Source organism: Curcuma longa, chromosome 1 (assembly GCF_044706935.1).
Source record: "Curcuma longa cultivar G26 ecotype Majalengka, Jawa Barat chromosome 1, ITB_CL_G26_1.1, whole genome shotgun sequence".
In the NCBI taxonomy this organism is placed as follows: domain Eukaryota; kingdom Viridiplantae; phylum Streptophyta; class Magnoliopsida; order Zingiberales; family Zingiberaceae; genus Curcuma; species Curcuma longa.
The window spans coordinates 26,919,577-26,927,111 of NC_133861.1; the positions used below are offsets into that span (position 1 = coordinate 26,919,577).

General features: G+C 36.3%; 1 pseudogene; it reads left to right on the forward strand.

The window, feature by feature from the left end:
- The first annotated feature begins 1,054 nt into the window (after nt 1–1,054).
- Nucleotides 1,055–7,292, forward strand: LOC141827106 (uncharacterized; annotated as a pseudogene).
- Nucleotides 7,293–7,535: the final 243 nt, after the last annotated feature.

Sequence of the window (7,535 nt, forward strand, 5' to 3'; positions counted from 1 at the left end):
ATGAAAATTTAATTAATAATTTTGCAACTAAAAAAGCAAGAAAATTTAATTTTATATAAAAAATTTATTTTTATAATTAAAATTTTAATTTATTTTAAAAAAATTTTAAACCCATCATTGTCGGTCTCAAGTCCGAATAAAAAAGGGTGAGAGAAAATTTTTTAAAATAATAACAATCATTTTAAAAAAAAATTCGCCTAGGGCCCTCCGTGGGCTTGAGCCGCCCCTGATATATATATATATATATATATATATATATATATATATATATATATATATATATATATATATATATAATGTTAATATTAATTTGAACAAATCTTTGCAGAAGGAATATTTTTTGAGTCACCCTCAAGTATTATTTTACATTTTTTTAAGTTTCAAAATAATTTTTTTATCATTTACTTGGCTAATCATGATAAATATTATTGGTAATAAATTAGGCCGGATTCCGGCGAAATCGGCCACCAGCGCGTCTGCTCTGTTTCGGCCGGATTCCGGCCCAATCCGGCCGGAATCCGGTGCCGATGTGTGCGCCGTCGAGTTGCACTTCCAACGAGCCCGAGATGGTGGCCGGCGGTGACCGGACGGCGACGAACGGCGGCGATGAACGCGGGGAGGTCTGGCGGTCGCGCACGGGAGGTGGATTTTTTCGTCGAGCAGGATATTATATATATATATATATAATCTTTTTTAATATTAATATTTTTGTTATAGGTAATAAAAAATAAAGATGAATGTTGCAACAAACTTCAGTATAAAGGTGGAATCCATCATTCTAACGGTCTCACACGGTCCGTCCCACGACCAACTGTGAGGAGGTAAATCGAGAAACTGCAGTTGACCACAATGGAAGAAGACATTGCCTCGACTTTGTCAAAATTCGATCTTTGTCCACTCCAATGGTCGCACACGATCGGTTCCACAATCAACTGTGAGGAGGTAAATCGAGAAGCTGCAGTTGGTCACGACGGAAGAGGGTACTGCCTCGGTTTTACTGAGATTCGATCATTGTCCATTTCAGCAACTCTATTCCGTCGTAATCAATTCAATTATGTCCCGAGGGCATGTTGCAACCAACTTAGATGAGGAATTGGTAGAAAAATTAGAGTATAGACTATTGGTAATTGAAAGACATACGAATGTAGGATTAAATGGGCAAGAGCCAACACTGTTTGAAGTTTCAAAAATTTTACGAGATGCTCAGCCTAAGGCCTATGAGCCAAAGCTTGTGTCACTGGGACCGTACCACTATCACAAGGCTCACCTTCGAGCCATGAATCAGCAACACAAGTGGTCCTTGCTCAATAAGTTGCTAGATCAGAACAAGTCCCAGGATCTCAAGTACTATCTCAGAGTAATCAAGGAGAACGAAGCTAAAGCTCGCAGTGCTTATTACCCAACGCAATCGATCAGCTGCATGTGTGAAAACCAGTTCGTGACGATGATGCTGTTGGACTGCGTGTTTGTCATCGAGATTCTGTGGCTGTGGATGAGTAGTCCGGAGGGAATAAGAAACCTGCCCTCTATGAGCGAGCAACGATCACAGACGATAGTGGGCAATACTTTGATATCAATTGACGTCAGATAAGATAGCGATTATTCTGCTAGTAATACTCTGATATGTCGGACAAAATAACGATTATCCTGTAGGCAATATTGAATTTATTGGTTCAACTGCGAACGTCAAAAATAATTTTCTATAATCTATTAATTCAGAAGAATAACAATAGATAAGGAAATATAAACGGACTAAAAAAATTCTTAACAGACTCAATTCTAAAAATCTTAAATAGATTTCAAAAAATCATAAAATAAAAAAAATTCAAAAACTATAAATATTAAACATTTTAAAACTTACTAAAAATAAAAATTATTAAAATGAATAATAAAAATCTTTAAATTCTTCTACATCAATCGTCCCATGTTAAAAGAAATTCATTTTCGAATTTAGAGTACTATAATGTCAAACGGTTGTCCAGGAAGAAGATCATCTTACACCAAATCAATAAATTTCATTAATAGTTGTTAAACTTTAGAAATCCTGATCGATCCACTAATGAATATGACATCAAGAGGTCATAAATTGATCATTTTCTTTGTTAATAGTCTCAATCGTTCTTCTTTAAAGTTCAAAAAAGAAGTTGATAGTCTCAATTTATTCTCATCATAATTTAAAAATGAATATAATTGTATCAAAAGATATAAATTAAGAATATAGATGCTTTGTACCAGGAATACTGATGCCGTCAACCAATATAAGAAGTCTGTGATACGCCCAGATACCAAACTGCTGCAGCAGTTTGAGGATAGAGAACAGAGAATAGATAAAGGGAAAAACCAACTTCTGATTGATTCCAAAAACAAACCAAACAAGCCTATAAATAGGCTTTTACAATAGACCATCTAAACGTGAACAAAATAAAATAACAGACTCAGTTACCTAAAAACTCGGAAAGATTTGGTTACCTAAAAACTCGAACAAACTCAAAAGACTTTGACAAATTATCTAAATCTTTAACACCCTCCCTTAAACTGAAATCGGCAGAAATCAGTTTAAGAGAAAACAACAGCAGCACGTGAATAAACTCCAAGTAGACCACGTAACCTCACAAATGTAGCTAACTTGAGAGGCTTGGTCTGTATATCTGTAACTTGATCTTCACTTCGGCAATAAACTAGTCTGATTGTTCCATCATTGCTGAGATCTCTTAAAAAATAATACTTTACATCGATATGTTTGCTTCTGCCATGTAGCACAGGATTTTTAGAGAGTTTGATTGTTGAACTGTTATCACAAAAAATTGTAGTTGCTTCAACTTGTTTGAACTGAAGCTCTTCAAGAATTTTTCTCAACCAGATAGCTTGACAAGCACAAGCAGTTGCAGCAATAAATTCAGCTTCTGTAGTTGACAAGGAGACAATTGATTGCTTCTTGGAAGACCATGATATAACCCCTGTGCCCAATATAAATACATAGCCTGAAGTGCTCTTTCTATCATCTTGATCTCCTGTATAATCACTATCAGTAAACCTAAACAACTCTGATTTTTCACCCTTCTTGTAGAATAATCCAAAATCTTTAGTTCTTTGTAAGTAGCGAAGGATTCTCTTGGCAGCTAATAAATGTATTTCTGTTGGATTTTCTATGTATCTACTTATTAAACTCACAGGATACATTATGTCTGGCCTTGTTGCAGTTAAATACATCAAACTGCCAACAATTTGCTTATAAATTGTACTGTCCTCCTTCTTCCCTTCATGATCCTTGTTTAGCTTCAAGCCGAACTCAGTTGGAGTGCTTACAGGATTGCAATCCTTCATTTGAAACCTGTTCAAAATTTCTTGCACATACTTCTTTTGAGAAATAAAAATTCCATTAGTTGATTGCACTACTTCCATGCCAAGGAAGTAATGCATCATTCCAAGATCAGACATTTCAAATTCAACCATCATAGATTTCTTGAATTCCTGTTTCTCCAAGTTTCCATGCAAAAATGCTGATTTGACATCTAGTTGGTAAATAGGCCACGAGTTTTGTGCTACCAATGCAACCACCAATCTGATTGTGTCATGTCTTGCAACAGGAGCAAAAACTTCCTTATAATCAATTCCATACTCTTGCTTATATCCCTTAGCTACTAGACGCGCCTTATACTTGTCAACTTCACCATTTTCTTTTATCTTTGTTTTGAAGACCCACTTTACACCAATGGTTTTGTGTCCTTTCGGAAGATCAATCAGCTCCCAAGTATCATTTCTTTCAATGATTTCAATTTCATCATCCATTGCCTTACGCCATTTTGCATCTTTGACGGCACTTTCAAAGGTTGTAGGATCACAATCTGAAAATAAAGTAAAATGTGTAAGAGGATCATCACCTTGATCAATTCTAGTCACATCATAATTAGACATCCATGTTGGTCTTCTTCGAACACGTTGTGGCCTTTGCGATTCTACTTCCATTGAACTTTGATCTGTTGTAGGAGTATTTTGAGAGACTTCCTCATGTTGCTTATCTTCCATAGGTTATTGTACTTTCTTATCATCATCAAGATCTAATGGGATTTGTTGCTTATCCTCCATAGATTGTTGTACTTTCTCATCACCATCAAGATCTGCTGAGATATTTCTTTTAACACCATTTTGATTCCATGGTCAAGTGTCTTTTTCATCAAAAATAACATCACGACTTATAATGATTTTCTTAGTGCAAGGATTATATAATCTATAAGCTTTTGATGTATTACTTATACCAAGAAAAATGTATTTTTCACCTTTGTCGTCTAGCTTCTTTCTTCTTTCATCTGGAATATGAGCATAAGCGATACATCCGAAAACTCGAAAATGATCAACCGTTGGTTTTCTTCCACTCCAAGCTTCCTCTGGTGTCATATTTTGAACAGATAATGTGGGACTTCTATTCAATATATGGATACTCCAATTAACTGCTTCTGGCCAAAAATTTTTAGGAATACCACTTGTCGTTAGAAGGCTTCGCACCATATTCATAATAGTACGGTTCTTCCTTTCACATATACCATTCTGTTGGGGTGTGTAAGCAGCTGTAAGTTGTCTTTTGATTCCATGATTCTCACAAAAATTTACAAATTCATGTGAGTTATATTCTCCACCATGATCTGTACGCAGAACTTTAATCGAATTGTCAATTTCTTTTTCGACAAGTACTTTATAATTTTTGAAAGCAGTAAAGGCTTCAGATTTTTTTTGCAAAAAATAAATCCATATTTTGCGACTATAATCATCAATAAAGGTAATTATATATCTTTTACCTCCATTAGAGTGTGGTGTTATTGGTCCGCAAATATCTGAATGGACAAGCTCCAATGCCGCCTTTGCTCTCCAAGATTTTTCCTGGGGAAATTGATTACGGTGTTGTTTGCTAACAACACATTCTTCACAAACGTGAGAAGGATTTGTAATTTGAGGAAGACCGATCACCATATTCTTTTGTTTTAGTATTTTTAATCCACTAAAATTTAGATGTCCATAACTAAAGTGCCATAGCCATGCCTCATCATCAAATTTTGCTGAAAAACATGAATGAGATGTTGTATGAAGATAAAGTGGAAACATACGATTGGCTGTCATGTGAACTTAGGCAATTAATCCCAACTTTGCATCTTGAATGCGACAAACTCCTTCTTTAATAGCAATTTCATATCCTTTTTCTTGTAGTTGATCCACACTAAGCAAATTAGTCTTTAAATCTGGCACAAAAAAAGCATTAGAGATAGTATGGGTAGTATTTCCTTTTGCTTGTATGGTTACCTTTTCCTTTCCCATAACAGAAATTGTAGAGTTGTCGCCAAATTTGACAGAACTGCGAAATGTTTCATCTAAGTCAGAAAATGTATCCTTCTCCCCCACACATGTGGTTGCTGCAACCTGTATCTAAATACCATACATGTCGTTGAGTTTTCTCTTTCTCATGACATACCATCAAAAGAGACACTTCTTCTTCTTCTTCTTCTGCAAAGTTAGTCTGATCTCCATTTTGTTTATTCAAATTAGTATAACATTCTGATCTATAATGGTCATACCTATGACATCGGTAACATTCAACATTGGATTTGTCTGCTGACTTTGTTCTATCAGTTGTTGAATAATAACCTCCACGTCCTCTTCTTTGAAAATAATTCTCTTGATGTTAATTTTGTTGTTGGTTTCCTCGATCGTTGTTGTATCTTCCTCCTCTTCCTCGACCTCTGCCTCTTCCTTGTCCTCTATCACTTCTATAATTTGTAGAGTGATTCTCTGATAAAGCCTTCAATGCTTGCTCCTCTTTTTCATATTGATTGATTTTCTACTCATGAACCAATAATGAACCTTGTAATTCATCAATTGAAAGTGTACTTACATCATTTGCTTCTTCAATGGCGCAGACAACAAAATTAAATTTTGGTGTCATAGATCGAAGGATTTTTTCGATGATGAGAACATCCTCTGTCTTGTCACCAAGGATCCGCATTTTATTGACGATTGTCATTGTTCTTGAAAAATATTCTGAAACTGATTCTCCTGATTTCATTCGGAGCATTTCAAACTCTGAACGAAGTGCTTGAAGCTGCTGCCTCTTAGCTCTTGTCGTGCCTTGGTACTTCTTTTTCATAGAATCCTTGATATCTTTTGCAGTATCCTTGCAGAGAATGGTTTCCAAGATTGAACGATCTATAGCTTGGAAGAGATAATTCTTTGCTTTAAGATCTTTCAATTGCTCTTCTGTTAGCGCAGCATCTTCTTTTGATTTTTCTACTCCAGAAATCACGACCGTCCAATATTCTTTGGACCTTAAGAAATTTTCCATGAGCATGCTCCAATGGTCATAGTGACCATCAAAGCGTGGAATTGCAGGTTGCACAAAATTACTTTCGGATTCCATTGAAGGGGATAATTCTGATACCTGACACCGGCGTTGCGATTCCTCGTGTACTCGTTGGACTATGTACACTTCCAAGGCGGCAAAGAAGGACGGGGAGAGGCAATTTAATGGTCCTCCTCCTCCTCCTTCTTCTTCTCTGCTTCGCTCGAAAACAAGTGTTGATTGTGATTTTGCGCTGCTCCGCCCGACGCCGTCGAAGGATCTCTCAATGGCTCTGATACCACTGATACGCCCAGATACCGAACTGCTGCAGCAGTTTAGGGATAGAGAACAGAGAATAGATGAAGGGAAAAATCAACTTCTGATTGATTCCAAAAACAAGCCAAACAAGCCTATAAATAGGCTTTTACAATAGACCATCTCAACGTGAACAAAATAAAATAACAGACTCGGTTACCTAAAAACTCGGAAAGATTTGGTTACCTAAAAACTCAAACAAACTCAAAAGACTCTGACAAATTATCTAAATATTTAACAGTCTGATGATGATCACTTGTTGGGCATCACCTTCGAGAAAGGGGTTCTGAAAGGAGTTCTTAAGATCCTGCAGTTCGAGGTCGCCGATGACACCGACATCCTCTTCAGGAATCTCATCGCGTTGGAGCAGTGCCACATCAGGAACACCACCGCCGTCAGCGCCCCCTTCACGGCCTATGTTTTCTTCAAATTATCTAAATCTTTGCGCACAGAAAACAGAGATGGTGGGCGGAGCTAACTTATAAATTCTTCCGTACTCCTTGGTCATGTATCTCATTTGTTGCAGCCTTTTTGTTCTCCGGCCATCGCAGTTCTACAACTTACTTTTACTATAAAAAAAAGGGCACTCAGCTCGACAACTCAGTCACTCGGTTCGACAGTCGATGACTCGGTCACGACAAAGCTAGATTGACAAACAGAAATAATAATTCATCGATCTCCGAAGTTATTTTCTTCAACACCTATTTAATAACACATCACATCTTAATTAATCAATAAAAGTTTAAAAATTTCGATCATAAATATCTAAAAATCGAATAAATAATCAAAAAGTGAGCTGAGATTTCACTTTCACTTGCCGCGTATCACAGGTTCCAAAATCATATTCTAAGTACTGAAATCAAATTTAAACTTTCTCAAATTATGATTTTCGATG